The 17879-nt window shown below is 45.0% G+C and overlaps 1 protein-coding gene and 1 long non-coding RNA gene across 2 annotated transcripts in view; both read right to left on the bottom strand.

Annotated features, from left to right (window-relative positions):
• Window positions 1-17879, bottom strand: part of PEPD (peptidase D) — a 168463-nt gene that overhangs the window by 82515 nt on the left and 68069 nt on the right. The gene's annotated exons all lie outside the window — the stretch shown is intronic.
• On the bottom strand, window positions 7399-16619 carry LOC148124813 (uncharacterized). The gene is made up of 3 exons (XR_015744925.1): window positions 16538-16619; window positions 10254-10305; window positions 7399-8444 (listed from the first exon to the last, which is right to left on the bottom strand). It is a non-coding gene; the product is annotated as an uncharacterized LOC148124813 (long non-coding RNA).

Here is a 17879-nt window from a genome sequence, read left to right as displayed (position 1 = left end):
GGATGCATCACGTGCTGGCCGGCCCTCTGCCCGGTTTTGTGAAGGGGGAAAAAGTCCCGATACATCACATGACACCATGGTTATGCGAGTTTGACACCCCTAGTCTAGACAGTCACTTATCTGAAATAATATAAGTTTTCCTGCTTGAGCAGGGGGTTGGACTAGAAGATCTCTAAGGTCCCTTCAAGCTCATTCATTCTAAGAATTCTAAGGAGAGAGGTCACCATTTGCATGGCTCAACAAAACCAGTCCCAGTGCTGCTCAATGAGCTGCTTCCTCGGTCTTTTTCCTCTGCTCACTCACTGAATGGAGACTGGGATCATTTTAAAGTCACTCAGCAGAATGGGCTGCGCTTTAGGAGGAGGAAGGCAGGCCCCGGATTCAAAACTCACCAGTCATGAAACTCACTGAGCAGCCAAGCCACTACCTACGGCTTACCTCAAAACAAGAAAAGGCAAGCAGCAAGGGAAAGCTCTTAATAGGCTTAACTGAACTTCTGGGCATTCAGCCAAGAGCATTTCACACCTCATAAAAGTGTTGCAAGCTAGATAAACAATCCATTCAGTGCTCGCTGAGGGAGAGCCATTGAGAAAATCAGATAACATAGCCACTAGCCTCCAAGGGGATTAATTCCCAAATAATAAGAATCACGTCACTCACCAGAAACTCCACTAAGACTCCCTCTCACAGTTGCTGCTATTAAGCCTGGTTTCACCCAGTCCTTTATTTAAGTATTACATGCACGAAATAATAAACAACTTTTTGGTACATATCTTTCTTAGGTAATTAGGGCAAAGAAGCAACGTTGAGTTGGCCACACCCACCTAGTCACATGACCACCTAGCCACGCCCACCCAGCCAGTCATTAGAGCAGAGAGCCCCTTGCTAAAAAATTTGAAGCCCACCCCTGCCTATACATACCACACATATACACATGCTAAATACACACACACACACACACACACACATCACTGACCATTTTCAAATACATAGCAGAAAGAAGAAACCTGAGAGTTCAGAAGGTTGATCCTATATGGAACAAAACTGTGACTGAATCTAGTTGTTCTGCTTCGGATACCACGAAGCCCCCTCCTCCCAGAAGGTGACGAGGAAAGCAGGTCATGGCGAGGCTGTGTAGCATCCTTTGGACCCTGCTCAAGCGGCGCTTATGTGCCACGTCCTGGATAGAAGGAAGTGAACTCCCAATAATCTTTTCTGCCGTCCTCGCCACTCTGTGCACAGCCTTCCTGTCCAAAGTACTGGTGCTTCCAAACAAAAGATCTTGTGTGTTTCACATGCGTCACATCTAAATGGTTTTGGATAAGTGTTTTATGCAAACTAACATATATCAAGCACGGTGTGAATGGAGACCTGGGCAAATTCACTGAGCAATAAGCAAAACATTCAACCATCGCAAAACTTGCCTGCATTCCACTGATGCAATTTCTCTAGCACTGTTCCCTTCCCTGCCAGTTCTCATTATTGCTAAATTCAGGGAGCCGCAGCCAAAATCTCTTGAGTGCATGTCAGCAGGATGTACATTTTCCTTCAAAGCCCAGGCATTACATCCAGAAGTTTGACCGTGAAAGATAACTAATTGGGTTGCCCCACCCACCCCCCTCCTTTCTGTTCAAAAGCTTACAGATAACTGCACTGTTTGCAAACCAAACGGAAGTCCCTTCCTGTTATTGACTTAAAACATTTCTCTGGTTCTCAACAGGGATGCTATTCCATTCTCTTTTTGATCCCCCAAAGCCATCAGCAAGGATTCCAGGTACAGGATAGCTACATAACACAGGCTCATTTCATTCAACTTTCTTTTGTGCCCCAGCAGCCTGATGCATTTCCGTGTCCAACTTTTCTGAAAGAGCAATAAAAGGAGAGGAGAGCTATCGAAAGAGTCACTTCTAAGATTGGATTAGAAGTGGGGAGGGAAGAGAGATACATAAAACCAGCTCACCATTATAAAAAGCAATAGAGAAGCTGCACCCGAATCCCTCTTTGAAATATATTCCAGTCCCCTCCCTGCTTAGTGATGGGGCAGTACAAGCCATTCGAGGAAGGAGGCTTTGCCATACCAGCATCGGCCTTTTTTAAAGGGGTGATGGCTAGATTTATCAGGCGAAGAGAACTGGAACTCGCTGCCTAGAATAGCTGCAGCCACAATTAAGGATGTTGGAGCAAAAAGATTCAAGTCCACAGGCTTTGAGCCCAGCTGCTCTTTCTCCTACTGTTGAGGGTGTTTACGAATTAAGATGTTTCACATCCACCACATTCAACAGTAAAAGGCTTGACAAAGAGACACACACACCCCAGTTTGTGCGACATACCCATTGTCCAAGGAGTGCAGAGAGCAAGGCTGTACCTGCTCTTTTGCTGGGGAGCCATCGGTGGGCTCTCCAGAGCAGGAATCAGCTGCCTACCACCATCTCCCCAGCAATTTGGCAGTTCAAATCTCACCAGGCTCAAGGTGGACTCAGCCTCCTGTCCTTCCAAGGTGGGTAAAATGAGGGCCCGGATTGTTGGGGGCAAGAGGTTGACTCTGTAAACTGCTTAGAGAAGGCTGTAAAAGCACTGTGAAGCAGTATATAACTCTATTGCTAGTGCCCTTCCCTCCCTCCCTCCTTCCCTCCATCCATCCATGATGCACAGTGGTTAGAGTGCAGCGTTGCAGGCTAACTCTGCCCACTGCCATGAGTTCGATTCTCACTGGCTCAAGGTGGACTCAGCCATCCTTCTGAGGTGGGTAAAATGAGGACCCGGATTGTTGGAGGCAACAGGCTGACTCTGTAAACTACTTTGAAGGGGGCTGTGAAGCACTGTGAAGTCTAAAGGCTATTGCTATATACTGCAGTCCTTGACATGCAGCAGTTTGTTTAGTTCAAAGTTACAAAGGCACTGAAAAATGTGACTTATGACCATTTTTCAGTTACAACCGTTGCAGCATCCCCATTGGCCATGAGATCAAAATTCAGACGCTTGGCAACTGACTCATATTTATGATGGTCGTAGTGTCCCAGGGTCATGTGATCGCCTTCAGAAGAGGGCCCCAATCCCAAGAGACCAGCCGGTCCCTAGGGATGTTGCATAATCCACAGGGCAGAACTGAGACGCTCAGCATCCCTCTTTGCTCAGTGCTTGCCTTAATTCTCTCCACCACCCACCACCCCCGCTGTGTCCCTATGCTGGGGTACCACCAACAGGCGCCTCTGTGTTGACATCTGATACAGTCTCGATTTAGTGGACTCAACCCTGGAAAGTTTTGGCTCTAGAAGCTCTTCCTCTGGGCCAACCTGAACCTAATCCTAACCTTCCCATTAACACTTTGAACCTCAGACTGGGACCTGAACACCAGGGGTGGGATTCAATTTTTTCAACAACCAGTGTCTGTGGGCGTGGCTTAGGTGATGGACGTGGCTTGGTGGTCATGTGACTGGGTGGGCGTGGCCAACTCGACATCACTCACATCAAAGCACCCATCTCCTCGCCTGGCCTCTCATGACTGTGGGGATGCTGCAACAGTCATAAGCGTGAAAAATGGTCATAAGTCACCTTTTTCAGTGCCATTGTATCTTTGAATGGTCACTCCAAACAAGCAAAGTACCAGCAAAGGAGGGGAAAAAAACTCCAGAGAAGTTCCTGAGACTAGAAGTCCAGTCCTGCCAAGAATGTAATAAGGGGTAACGGAGAGGCAGTTTCTGTAAACAACCCCAGAATGTTTCCTTCCTGCCTTCCTTACAGGATTAGGCCAGTGATTTCTTCTAACAGCCGGTTCTCCGAACTGCTTAGAATGTTAACAACCGGTTCTAGAGAATAGGTGCGAACTGGTAGAATCCCACCCCTGCTGAGCACACTATCCCGCTACTGACTTGGACTTACTACGGTCAAATTTTCTCTCTCTTATTTAGTATCCATGACTATCACTAAGTGTTGTATCTAATTTTTTTATGATGAATGTATTTTTACAATGACTATGACAATGATCTTTTACTATTTTTGCATTTACACTGAGAGCTTATGCACCGGAGAGAAATTCCTTTTGTGTCCAACCACATGTGGCCAATAAAGAATTCTAATTCTAATCTTGGCTGGAAATGTTCCTGACTCTGCCAGTCAATACTTCTAAACCCTGTGCAGTGCAAAAGCAGCTTATGAAGATCTCATTTCAGCGCTTGTCCTGAAACTGGACAGGAAGACCTAGGGTTGACTTCACCATTGTCTATGAAAGCTGATGACTGGGACAGGTACATCCTCTCTCATCCTAATCTACGCTGCCTTGAACCTCAGGGGGGAAAAAACATCTAAACCACATTAAATAAATAAACACCCTAGGAAAATCTACCTGTTTTGCAGGAGCAGACCAGATTTCCCAAGCAAGCACATTGTCCAGCCTGAGTGAATATGATGAGGGAAAATATGTTCCTTCTATTTCTCTGCTCTGCTCTGCTCCTAAACCAGCCTTTGATCCCCTGGAGATCAAGAAGATTCTGCTAAGGATTGGGAAGGCATTTCTGGAGATATGGGTGGCTGACTTACTGCAAAGTAAGTGGGCTGACTTACTGAAAAGGGGAATACTGGGCTTATAAACCAATCACAGGGGAATAGCAAAGCCAAAGTCCTTTTGAGGCAGCTCAGTTTTAAGCCTCTGACAAGCCACGTTGTGAAAAGGCTGCCAGGAGGGTAGAAAGTGATAGATGATGGAACACCTGGCAAGGCAGAGGTTTGTCATCGGTGGCTCGATATCCCCGCAATTATTTGCATCTGCTCTGGTATAAGAATTTTCAGGGATGTTAAGTTGATTCCTTTTTCACCCTCAGCTGCTAGTCAACAATGTTCGATTGTGAAGACAATAACCAATTTGAGAAAAGCCTGAGTGAAGTGAAGAAGATACTGATCCCTAAGTGAACATTCACCAAAGTTCTCAAGAGCAAATTGAGCTCTGCAAGTGAGGAAATCAGCTCGATGGGAACAAACATCAATTTTCCTTATGGATTTATTCACATTATTTATTTCTCACGCTGATCACCAAATCCTGGGTGGCCTGTCTCAAAATGGACACCCTTCAGAGGTGCCAGACTAGAATTACACTGTCCACTGACAAAGGGTCAGCCACAGAATGGGCCTTTTGCTCTTCCCTTTCACCTCCATGCAGAGTTTAAAAAAATAACTCAGAAGGGGACTTGAGGATCAGGTCTCTTCATAATCCGAGTTGCAAGAATTAAGTCTACATGCAGCTCAGCAATGGAGGACCCTAAAAGCTCTGAAGAGACGGGGAGCGGCAGGAGGCCGGGGAGAAGTACTCTGCTAATTTAATTGCAGGGGGATTTCATCGCTGAGGAATTTGATTTAAATGTCAATCGTTGTAAAATATGATTAGGAATAATTGAAGAGAGTTGAGTCCGCTTGCTAAGCTGCCTGGAAGATGCCCTGATTGCTTGATTGGTAATACACAGATTGGGACAATAAAAATTTAATTTAAGACCGCAAGGAAATGATGAACACAAAGTTAGCATTGATTTCTAGTTCAGGGCGTGCTTTCGAGAATGCTCTGGAGACTGAACAGTGTATATGATATGAACAACGTACTGAAGACTGCAATTAAAACCTGTAAGATGACATTGGTGGAAGATATGCACATATTTAGTTCACATGACATCTCTCTCTAAGTGGAAAGGAAAAGTACAGTAGTCCTTGACTTACAACCACAATCGAGCCCCAAATTTTTGTTGCTAAGTGAAACAATTTGTTACGTGAATGTTGTCCCATTTTACGACCTATTGTGCCACAGTTGTTAAGAGAATCACTGCAGTTGTTCAGTTGGTGGTGACCTTCAATCACTGCACCACAGAGAGAATCTGAACTTACAGCACCTGTGTAGGGTTTGCCAATTGCACAGGGGCAGATAGGAAAATACTCCAGAGGGTTAAGGTCATTGCCCAGAGGATCATGGGTTGTCCTCTCCCCTCTTTGGAAGAGCTTTAGAGCTCCCGCTGCCTTAGGAAAGTTCAAAACATCCTCAAAGATCTATCTCATCCTGGGAACCCCCTTTTTTTGAACTATGACCACCTGGCAGACAGTACAGGACAATAAAAACAAGGACACATTGGCTGAAAAACAGCTTCTATCCCGGATCACTAACTCAGACCACTAACCAGACCACTAACTATCCCAGACCACTAATTGAATGCTACCGTATAGTGCAATATTGGTGCAATATCAGGTATTTTCAATTCAATGTACAGAATGTGAAGGATGTGTGTTTGTGTTTATTTCCATAGCCATAATGTAACACTGAAGATGGCATTTAATTTTGTTGTACGAGGTGCAATGACAATAAAGTAAACTAACTAGTAACACACAGTTGTTAAGGGAATCTGGCTTCTTCACTGACTTTGCTCGTCAGCAGGTCACAAATGGAGATCACATCACCCCAAAGGGACCCTGCAACCATCCTATGAGTCAGCTACCAAGCATCCAAATTTTAATCACATAGGGAGATACTACAGCGGTCGTAAGTGTGAAAAACGGTCATAAGTCACTTTTTTCAGTGCTATTGTAACTTTGAAGGGTCCCTAAATGAACTGTTTGTAAGTCAAAGACTTTTTTTTCCCTTGCTCTGTTTTTCTGAACTCCTCTCCTCTTCCCCTAAATCAGGGGTGTCAAACTCAAGGCCCATGGACCGGATCCAGCCTGTGGTGTGGTTGCATTCGGCCCGCATGGCCAGGCTGGAAACTGTAAGGGGCCGGTGTGCGTTGCTTCAGCCCAGCCCACACCATCCTGTGGGATGAGCCTACCTGTCAGGTTTCCAAGGGATGAAATCCATTTAAAAAGAATAGAGCAAAGTCCATCTTCCAAGACAATTTCTTTTATTTAGGAAAGCATCAAACTGGCAAAGTCCATGGTAATTCCGGATCTGACACACCCTGGAATTACTCCACAATATTAGAAGTTAGAAAAAAAAACACCAAAAATCACATTCTCCAACAGAAGTAATTCAACATTGTTTGATGTCATAAATCTGCATCTCAAGGGGCCCTAAGCACAGACAGCTCATTTTCCCACGGGAAGAAGAATCATCTAGCCAAAACAACTCTCTTTATCTCCACTCCTCCCCCCTTAGGAATGTGGCAAGCCCGAAACCCTTCCCCCATGACCGCCCAAAGGAAAGTAAGAAAAAGAATATATACTATATACTAAACCTAACCAAAATGGCTACACATGTCAATTTTGGGCTTGACACTACCACCCACCACCCCACCCACTGGAGACCCCTGGTTCCCTCCTCAACCCCGCCCGGCCCCCACAGGCACCACCCACACAAACGATGTCAAGCTGGCCACACACCCCGGACCATGATCAGTCAGCCACGACCACCCCAGCCACGCTCCTTTCCCCCAGCCAACAACCTCAATGAGATCGAGTTTGACCCGCCTGCCCTAAATGAAGCTTCCTAGGGAAGAAGCTATCCCAATTCCAGGTCCAGCACTTCTGGTGGAGAAGACCTGAAATATTTTTCAAAAAAAAAGAAAAAAAATTAGAAGCACCAACCATGGAAAAGAGTTCATTCCATAGCATTCATTGAATTAGACAAAGCCAACCGTGACAGAATAGTTTCTCCCAAGAGCCTGTCAAATGCAAAAGAGATTTCTTGATGTTCCCGCAGGCAAAAAGGTCAGGGCAAAGCAATCACTTTCTCCATTCTCTGCTGACAGGGAGAAGAAGAAGAAGAAGAAAGAGTTGGAAAAACAACACAGGAGCCTCCAAATACAGAAGGGGGAGGAATGGCTGGATGCATTTTCACCCTGGGGTTGCCAAAGAACCCTCAAAGGGTTTAACCAATCTTTATTTACTTTGAGGGGAAAAAAGGAAACACATTACCAATTACTGTCATCTCAAGGAAAATGCAGCCACTGAAGGAAATGAACCCCCCTGTGATGTTTCAATCTGAAGCCACGCTGGGCACAAAACAACTCCCCTCTCACCCTTTCATCACCAGCCGCTGATATGTGTGTTTGGTAGCATTAATAAATATCATTTTGCATTTAATTCACCTTCACCCCAGGGCTCCACAGTTGCCTGCTTCCCTCCAATCCTTTCCCTTCAGTTTTTCTTGCAAGCAGCATGCACTATTTTGCAAATCCAAAAGTGGTACTTGCAATTTTATGAACAGCTGTGCTTGCTTATTTTATTTCAAAATTTCCATTGTGTTTATGTTTTACTCTTTTGTAAAGACTTGTAGGTCATATAAATACTAAAACACGTGAAGAACAGTTGCAGGAACTGGGTATGTCTAGTCTGATGAAGAGAAGGACCAGGGGAGACATGAAGCAACGTTCCAGTATCTCAGGGGTCGCCACAAAGAAGAGCGGGTCAACCTATTCTCCAAAGCACCTGAGGGCAGGACAAGAAGCAACGGTTGGAAACGAATCAAAGAGAGAAGCAACCTGGAATGAAGGAGAAACTTCTTAACAGCGAGGACAATTAACCAGTGGGACATCTTGCCTCCAGAAGTTGTGAATGCTCCAACACTGGAGGTTTTAAGAGACTGGACAACCACTTGTCTGAATTGGTATAGGGTCTCCTGCTTGGGCAGGGGGTTGGACTAGAAGACCTCCAAGGTGCCTTCCAACTCGGTTATTCTGTTATTCAAATTGTGAAGGAAAAAGGTTCGATAGAAGATTTGTAATCAAAGGTACATGAGGCTAAAACACTGGAAATTTGTAGAAGGAAACACAGTCAACAGTGCTTTGATATTTACCATCTTGCCGAATTACCAGAAGGAATGAAGGAGTTGGAATGGAGCTCCCTGGTTGCTGCACACAAAAAGACGTCTTCCAAGGGGCGCCCTTATGACCTTCGATCGCACTAATGCGGCTGCCATAACTCTCCAAGCCAGGGGTCTCCAACCTTGGTAACTTTAAGACTTGTGGACTTCAACTCCCAGAATTCCTCAGCTGGCTTCTGGGAGTTGAAGTCAGAGGTGGTATTCAGCCGGTTCTGAGCAGTTCTGGAGAACCGGTAGCAGATATTTTGAGTAGTTCAGAGAACCGGCCAATCCCACCTCTGACTGGCCCCGCCAACCCCATCTCTTCTCTGCCTCTCGTTGAGTCCCAGCTGATCGGTTGGGTCTCCTTTGGTTGCCCTGCACAGGAGAACGGAGCTGGAAAGCTGGTTAGTGGGGTGGGGAGGGAAGGGGGATTTTGCAGTATATCCTTCCCCTGCCACGCCCACCAAGCCACGGCCACAGAACCAGTAATAAAAATTTTGAATCCCACCACTGGTTGAAGTCCACAAGTTTTAAAGTTGCCAAGGTTGGAGACTCCTGCTACAAGCCACAGGTCAGCAGAAGCGTTGTCCAGCAAGCTCCGTGTCAGGGCTCCGGTAGTTACACCCATTTAAATCATGAGTCTCTAGCTGGATTTTCAAAGTTTAAAGAAGATTTATTAGGAGTAGACATGCCGGTGCTGCCTGGGTGTAGCTGATTCAGAGACACATCAGTCATTGTCACCCTTGACCCTGGTTTCCCCCCACCCCACCCCCTGGGTGTATCGTAATTCATGTTTTCCAACGGTAATTCATGTTTTCCAACGGGACACTTCCAGCCAAGAGTCATCCATCACGCTCTCCAGTTAGAATTTTGCACAGCAGAAACTTCGGTCACCTAGTTACTATCTTTGAAAACATTTACGGAATGCAGTTTCTCTTTTGCAAGCAGCTACGCTACTCCCCGCCCCCTCCCTTTCTGCTGGCAACTCTAAAAAGACCAGAGAAATATTTTATGAGTTGACACTCCACACAGACACAACTTTCCCCATTCAAGCCCAGAAGGCAAGATGGACAGCAGGGTTCCTGCTACCTAAAATGGATTTTCTCATGGACCTGGAGCACCTCTGGCTGGTCAAAGCAGGCCCCACGCTATTTGCGTCTGACTCAGAAAAACATTAATTGTGCCAGCAGCTATAGAAATGCTCTTTTAAAGAGACCAGGGTGGAAACCTGCTCCTGACCTTTATACTACCTGGAGCTAAAAACGTATTAGAATAATCCTGAAAAGAATAATTGCTCCCAGAGGGACCAATCTCCATGTCATTGGGTTAAGGGGGTGGGAGGGGGAGATTGGAGGGGGAGGTGGCACATGACTACAGGGGAGTCTTGAAGTAATTCTGAACAGGGAGAAAAATAAAACTTAAGGTTGTAGCATAATCAAGGTTTGCCCTAGTTCAGAAAGTTGAAGGGGAAAACCGTAAAACAAACCTTATTCCAGGAGCTTGGAACAGATGTTCCCATAAGCTGTGGGGTTGTTTTACTATTCAGAAAATATCATAATAAATAGAGTGAAAACAAATGGCTTTTTAATTTAAACATTTTTAATAAGACAGATTAATTTTCATGTTTCTCATGTTTCATTAGGAGACACCGAAGGGGAGAGTTTTGCCCCTAAGAAATAATTAATTACTGGAAATTTCATTAGTTATGCTTATTAGTACATGCAGAATTTTAAGCTCATAATGCACACATACATTTAAACTACGCTATCAACAAAAGCAGTGCAACCAGGCAAAGTTCTTCAAGCTACATTATACAACCAAGCACTCCTCTAGACATTTTTCACAAGCTGTCCATGCAAATCCGACTGAAATTAGCAGGAAAATGGTTCAGGAATTGCAAAAGGTATTTTGTTGTTTGCCTTCCTTTGACACAGAATTCAAGAGACAGGATGGTGCAGATAAGGGAAACTTTAGCTCGGGGGTAGAGGGGTCAGGCCTGCAAGATGAAGCCATTATTATAACAACTGAATTCCTGCCTCTTCAGCTGGGCCTTCAAACACAGAGCCGTGTCCATCATCTTGTAGACACAAACACACACACACACCTTGTGTGTAGAGGAACACGAACATGGCTCTCATGAAGTATGCAGCAGCTGTTACAAAAACATCGGCTTACCCCAGGAAGACAGAAATGGATGAGGAAGAAGCTCAAGACTGCCCACTTGGGTTTAAGAGGGAAGGATGGTGCTTCCCAAGCGGGCCTCTACCAACCAAGTCCACCTTTCCCATTATTCCAGGAAGGGGACACATCTTCCAGCCGAGTCTTGGGCTGTAATCTAACTCACTTCTCATTTTTACAATCATGGCTTCTAGGCAAAATGGGACAACTCGCCACAGCCAACTCGCTGCAGGACAAGAGTTACAATAATACAGAAGAAACACTGGAATGGAACCGTTAAAGAAAGGATGCCGAAGGAGGGATAAAATGAAAAGTGAATGTCAACAATTAAAATATTTTGTTATTTTTTTAAATGATTGCGTGTTGTACCTTATGATTTATGATGAATGTATTTTTATGATGACTATGATCATGATTTATTACTTATAGCTTTTATGTACACTGAGAGCTTCTGTACCAAAGACAAATTCCTAGTGTGTCTAATCCCACTTGGCCAATAAAGAATTCTATTCTATTCTATTCTATTCTATTCTATTCTATTCTATTCTATTTCTAATTCTAATTCTAATTCTAATTCTAATTCTATTCTACTCTATTATCTCCTATGTTCCGTTCCGTTCCATTCTACTCTACTCTACTCCATCTTCAAATTCTATTCTATTCTTTCTCTAGTCTAGTCTAGTCTAGTCTAGTCTAGTCTAGTCTAGTCTAGTCGTCTGTTAAACTGACTTGACTTGACTTGCATTGCATTGCATTGAAGAATTGTCCCACAGTGAATTGTCCTGTGGCAAGTTGGCCACGGTGAATTGACTGTGGTGGAGTTGACCATGGCATGTTGACTGTGGTGAGTTGTCGTAGACCCCTTCTGGATCCAGAGGTGGTATTTGTCACCACAATGATTATGCTGGAGGAGGCTGCTTTTATTTGCATCATGCCAGCGTTCCCATTTCATTATCATCTAATTAAAACTATCCTTAAAACTGAACAGGAAAGCCTGATGTGATGCAGGGGTGATCTCTGCACCTGCTGTCGCAGCTTTGCCTTCCCTGATTCCAAATTCTGGGATGGTTGAAGAACAGAAAGGTGACTCTTCAGCACACTCGGCTGTCTGCAAACTTTCTTGCTTTTCCCTAATGCAGACTCGACAAAAATGGTCAGCATCCTCAAGTAAACCTCCCACAGGCTTTTCCCTCTGTGGTCAAGTGAAGGTTGGGCAGAGAGCAGAAGATCTCCCTCAGCCATACATCTCCATGGTTGACCTTAGTGGTTCAGAGCTGTTGGGACAATATGGAGTCCAACCATCTGTGTCCCTCTTGGCTAGCATAAGAGTGTGTCATGGCTGCTACTCTGCTATCCAAGCTTCACAGGCTAACAGCCTGACATTAGTAATGTGGGGAGTGTGATGACCTGGGACCAGGTGCGAGGCCACACAGCCAGCTGAGAGTCCAAACTCCCCTTTAATGCTCCAAATTTCCCCCAAATGCTCCCATGTTCTTGGCAAGTCCCAGAGCAAAGCACATACACGGTAGCCTCTGGCTCCACCCAGTCCAGCCAAGCAAAGTAACAGGGAAATGAATCCACGAAGCAAGGAACAAACAATGAGTCCACAGAGCAAGGAAGAAGCAATGAGCCCACAAAGCAAGGAAGAAGCAAGCAGTCCTGCAAACTCCCAATGTCTGCAACGTCACACAAAACTCTACAAATTCAGTGTTTGTCCCTGACAAGCACCCCTCCCCACAGCATCCCCTTAAATCTCAGTCCCCAAGTGTGCCTTGTGAAGAGGGGTGGGACATTCTCCTCCTGAGTCGTCAGGTTGTCCTGCACTGTTCCCGCCTTCTCTCCACTCTCTGTGCTCGGGGATCAAGAGGGGGAGGTCTTTGCTCATCGCCAGAGCTCTGCCACTCTTCATTTCCACTGCTTGCTCTCTCTCGGTCATCCTGTCCCCGTTCCTCCCTGATAACAAGCCACCCCAATCCCGAGGGGCCCTGGGCTGCTTAGTCTTGCTCCTCCTCCTCACATTTCTCCAAAGCCAACAAAACTGGCCCCTCGATCTGTGTGTGCTCCAGCTCCGGCTTGTCCTCCTCCAAGATTCAGGCTCTGATGCGGGCATGACACTACATGTGACCCTCTTTGCTAGCATAAGAGTGTGTCATGGTTGCTACTCTGCTGTCCAAGCTTTGCAGGCTAGCAGCCTGACATTAGCAATGGGTGGGGGGAGGGAAAATTGGATTGGAATATAGGAAGGAAGTGTGGGGGGGAATGAAAGCCACGCTATGCCAGCCTGAGACGTGAGAGGCTCCAATCCGCCAAGGTCAACCAACTGGAAAGCTAGGGAAAAGGGGAAATTAATTGCATCGTTTGAGCGTGAAAATGCCAGAACCAGCTTCACTACTTCTGTAACCACTTAAGCTCCAGTAAGGTCTACTCTTGGCAAAAACAAATGGCTAGAGGTCTTTCTTTGCTAGATGGCTGAGTGGGACGGTTGACATCATGATGTTTTCTTTCTCTATTTTTGAAAAGTTATTTAAGTCTTATTTTGGAAGATTTGCTTTCTTTTTCCATATAATTTTTATTAAAACTTACAAAGAAGAAAAGAACTAAGACAAACTAATTAAAAGAAAAAGGAGGGGGGAAAAGAAAAAAAGAGAAACAGAATGAAGCAGCTTCCAATTTCCTTTGCAGCAAGTGCAAGTATAATTACAAAGTTATCGCTTCCTCTCTGGTTACAAAAAGAGCTCATTCTTTTCTACAATTCCGTTTTTTTAAATCATCAAAACCACAAATCTTAGGTGCATTTTCCCCATTTTATGCAAAAAACGCCTATTAAGTGGTTTCCAGCCAGCCATAAATGTAGATATTTTCTCTCTAAGCGAAGAAGTTAATTTAGCCATCTCTGCAAGTCTCATCCTCTTCACCACCACCATTCCTCCATTGTGGACATTAGCAAGATTTGGATCTCACAAGATCTCATAAAACTGGCAGGACAAAAACTCATCTTGCACCCATTTTTAAGTGATGTTCCCTAGTGACATCCTAGAAATGAAATTCCACTTCACTGCCTCTTAGGCAAACCCTGAGAACCAGAGAATTTACACCACCCACAGAAATGGGGAGGAGGAAAAACACTTTAGTAGAGTAGTGCAGATACATTCTGCTAAGAACTGTGAGTGGCATTTTAAAGCTTGCAATATCCGCTTCATTCTGCTTGGACCCGAAGGCTTCGCCATTCAAGAGTGACATTTCCAAGAGTAAATGTTCGACATTCCATTAAAACCAAGGAAATGACAGTAAGAGAACTATAGTATTGGAAACCAGGCACACGCGCCAGGCACTCCATGACGAACTAAACCAGTTCTCAGTAACTGTGATCAAATCCAATTCTTATAAAAACCCATCATCTGGCTCATTGTTACAGCACATTAACATGATCTGTGATGAGAGTATTTTCCACAGAGGTTTTGAGTAGACGGAATTCATGAGGATGTTTATACCTGAATTTGCCGCCTTGGCCCATTAAGGGACAGGCCAACAGCCATGCCAGTAAGAGATTTTGGGGCGCCTGGGAAAGGCATGGAAGGGAGTGGAAGGGTAATCTGGCCAAAGATCTGTATCTCATAACTAGCAACTCAGTCCAGGTGGGAAAAAATCTGGGAAACAGCATTTCCAAGCCTTACTGGAGTCTTAAGGAAGGGTTGGCCTTTAAATCCTCAAGATTTTGAATTACTAACATTAATAGCACCTTACTGAATTCTGTGTAGTTTTTGAATCCCAGAGTTTGCCTAGCTTTTGGGGAAGGGGTTTTTGAAGGGCAGGTTCCATGAATATAGCAAGAAAGATGGAAAATCATTTCCGTTTAAGCTCACCTTAGCTGGGGGTTTAATTATTTGCTATTGTTTTCACTGTGTTTTAATTCTGTTTTCTGCCCGAGTCCCTCATTGGTTGGTTGGATTGATAGATGGATGGGTGGATGGATGAAGTTGGAATTATTTGCTACTATTTGCATTTAATATTGTCCCTGCTCGGACCATATTTTATGAAAATATTATCCTCATGCACCCTTAGTCAACAGTTTCACCTTCAGATTGTACATCAAGGTGCCAAACTGATTTGGGGGGATCTCAGTGTAGCTCTGTCTCCTTAAATGACATAGTGACTTTGATTTAAACTGTCACTCGTCCTTGAAATGATTGTCCATAACATTGTGTAACACACAAGAGAGGTGATAGCAGATGTGCAGATTCACAAAAATAGCAAAGGAGAAATCCAAAGAAAGGGATTATGTCAATACTTTTGAGAACTGGATGGACAATTTTTTTAAAAATGAAGGGGTATTAGAGACGGTGTTGGAAGTCAAGAAAATTGATCCTGTAGATCAGAGGTCTCCAAACTTGGCAACTTTAAGACTTGTGGACTTCAACTCCCAGAATTCCTCAGCCAGCATACCATTGAAAGTTACATCTGGGAGTTGAAGTCCACAAGTCTTAAAGTTGCCAAGATTGAGGACCCCTGCTGTAGATCCTCCTTTGCAGAGGATCCAGATTTTAGTCTGGAGTTTAGAGGATCAAACCTTTTTCATACACGTAGACTCTGCAATTCTAACTCCTGTCTCTGAATAAATCTTACAAATCCATAAAAGCAGAAATGGGGCCAATGGGTGGAAAACCAGATGTAGGACTTACTGATACCCAAACAAGATTCTCTGGAATAAGAACCTCCTAAACCTTCAGAATCCCTCAGAAGTGGCAACAACCATTGGGCTACAAAACCATCATCAGTCAAAAGTTGGAATCAACATCTGTGACATCCCAATTTTATTGAACAGTGAAACGCTGATTACCAGCTTGGCTTCTTTGGGTTCCTTAGCCCTTGTTTTGAAGCTGGCTGAACCACAGCTTGCTAGCTCAGTTCCTCTCCTCCTCCCCCTCTAAGTCTACAAGATGGGGCAGACCCTCTACGATTTCCTAGCATTTCCAGAGTAGCCTCATCCCGTGATACTCCTGATAAAGGAGGAACATATTCCGCACTCCCGCCCACACTCCACTCCTGCACATGAACAGATCATTTCTAATTTTGACTTGGATTGGTAACATTTCAAACGCATTCGCTGTCTTAAAGATGAAAATGTTTACTCTCAAACTGAATGAAACCATAAACTTAAATATCTGAATAAGCCAAAAAAAAAAAAAAAAAGAGCAGCGTCTCTGAAAAGATGAGAAATCACCGCATCTGTAACACAACGAGAGGCAGGAAAACAATGCACTCTCTTTGAATGGCTGCAATCTTCATTTTTTTTCTTTGCGCCCTTGGGGCGGGGGGAACCGGAATAAATGAAAGGTGTGAGTCACAATGCACAAGAGAGCTCCAGAGATATGGCAATGTAATGCCAGCCGATATTTGATGGCCTGATCGCCCGAGGCCCATTTGGGAATCAGGACGGCAATATAGAGCGGAATGAGCTGACCTCTCTTAACTGTCAAGATGCCGTGTGGGCGGCAGCAGAAGGGAAGGTACACAATCAATATCCAGGGCGAAAGAAGAACAACAGGCAAGGAAGATGGTGCTCTGACATGGCTGCTCTTCTAAACAACTCACCGAGGAGCCCTTGCCACTTTTGGCTTCCGGTCTCTTACTTTGGCTATTGATTTTCAGAAGGTTGAGACGCCCTTTTGTCCTCGAACCTAAAACAAAAGGGGGAAACGGTGCGACAACGGGGAAGAAAACAGGCTGAAGACGGCAAGGATCTTGCCTTACCTGGAAAGAGGGAGGGGAGTCTCAGCCCTGGAAAGTGGGAGAGAAGCCAAGCTGGATGCTGCACCCAGTGCAAGGATTTCAGGGCTGCATCTTTGGAGAGCTACTACCTCAGAAGTCTCCAAACTTTGGCAACTTTTAAGACTTGTGGACTTCAGCTCCCAGAATTCTCCAGCCAGCTGGGAGGTGAAGTCCACAAGTCTTAAAAGTTGCCAAAGTTTGGAGACCCCTGAGCTACCTGGAAAGCGTGATGCTCGTTTGACACCTCATTTGCCAAGCTGCCTCTTATTAATTTCCAAGGTGTGATTCAAAGCACAACATAAAAGCTGAAATGGCTAAGCTGCTCGTCTTCATCAATCATTCTGATTCCTAGTTACTGTTGGGTAGTCCCTCCAGGGACAATTCAAATATAGGAGAGGCAGAAGAATGCAAATCGCTAAACCGATAGTTCCCTCCCCGAGGCCATCCATTTACGTTTGGACTGCAACTCTCGGAATTCCCAAGGAACTGGCTAAGAATTCTGGGAGCTGCAATCCTGAGATAGCCAGAGGGTGCCGGGTGCCAATCCTTAAACAGCTGCAGAGCAGCCTCAGATGCTGCAATGTTTATTCTCAGGTGAATCCATCTCGTCTACAGCAAGAGCTGGGATGATATACTCCCCTTCTGCCTTGAACTGAAGAGTAATATCCACAGTACTTTTAGGAGATTAACAGCATTGGAAGAGCCCTTGTAGGTCTCCCTGCTTGGCCAACCTGCCCAAGCAGGAGACCCTACACCATTTCTGACAGAGGGAAGTCCAGTCTCTTCTTGAAAGCCTCCAGGGATGAAGCTCCCGCAACTTCTGTTCCATGGGTTGATTGTTCTCACTGTCAGGAAATTCCTCCTTATTTCTAGGTTGAATCTCTCCTTGATCATTATCCCTTGTCTGGCCTTCAGGTGCCTTGGAGAATAGCTTGACCCCTTCCTCCTCTCTGGGGCAGCCCCTCAAATATTGGAAGACTGCTATCCCGTCTCCCCTGATCCCTCTCCTCACTAAACTAGCCAAGCCCAGTTCCTGCAACCGTTCGTCGTATGTTTTAGCCTCCAGTCCCCTAATCATCCTGGTTGCTCTTCTCTGCACTCTTTCTTTCTAGTGAATGGGGGGTGGGGGGGGTAGTTCAGTGGCTGCTTCTTTTCTGTGCAGTGT

Source organism: Pseudonaja textilis, chromosome 11 (assembly GCF_049901715.1).
Source record: "Pseudonaja textilis isolate UNSWEBS1 chromosome 11, rPseTex1.2, whole genome shotgun sequence".
Lineage (NCBI taxonomy): Eukaryota > Metazoa > Chordata > Lepidosauria > Squamata > Elapidae > Pseudonaja > Pseudonaja textilis.
This window is presented reverse-complemented; position numbering and strand designations above follow the sequence as displayed.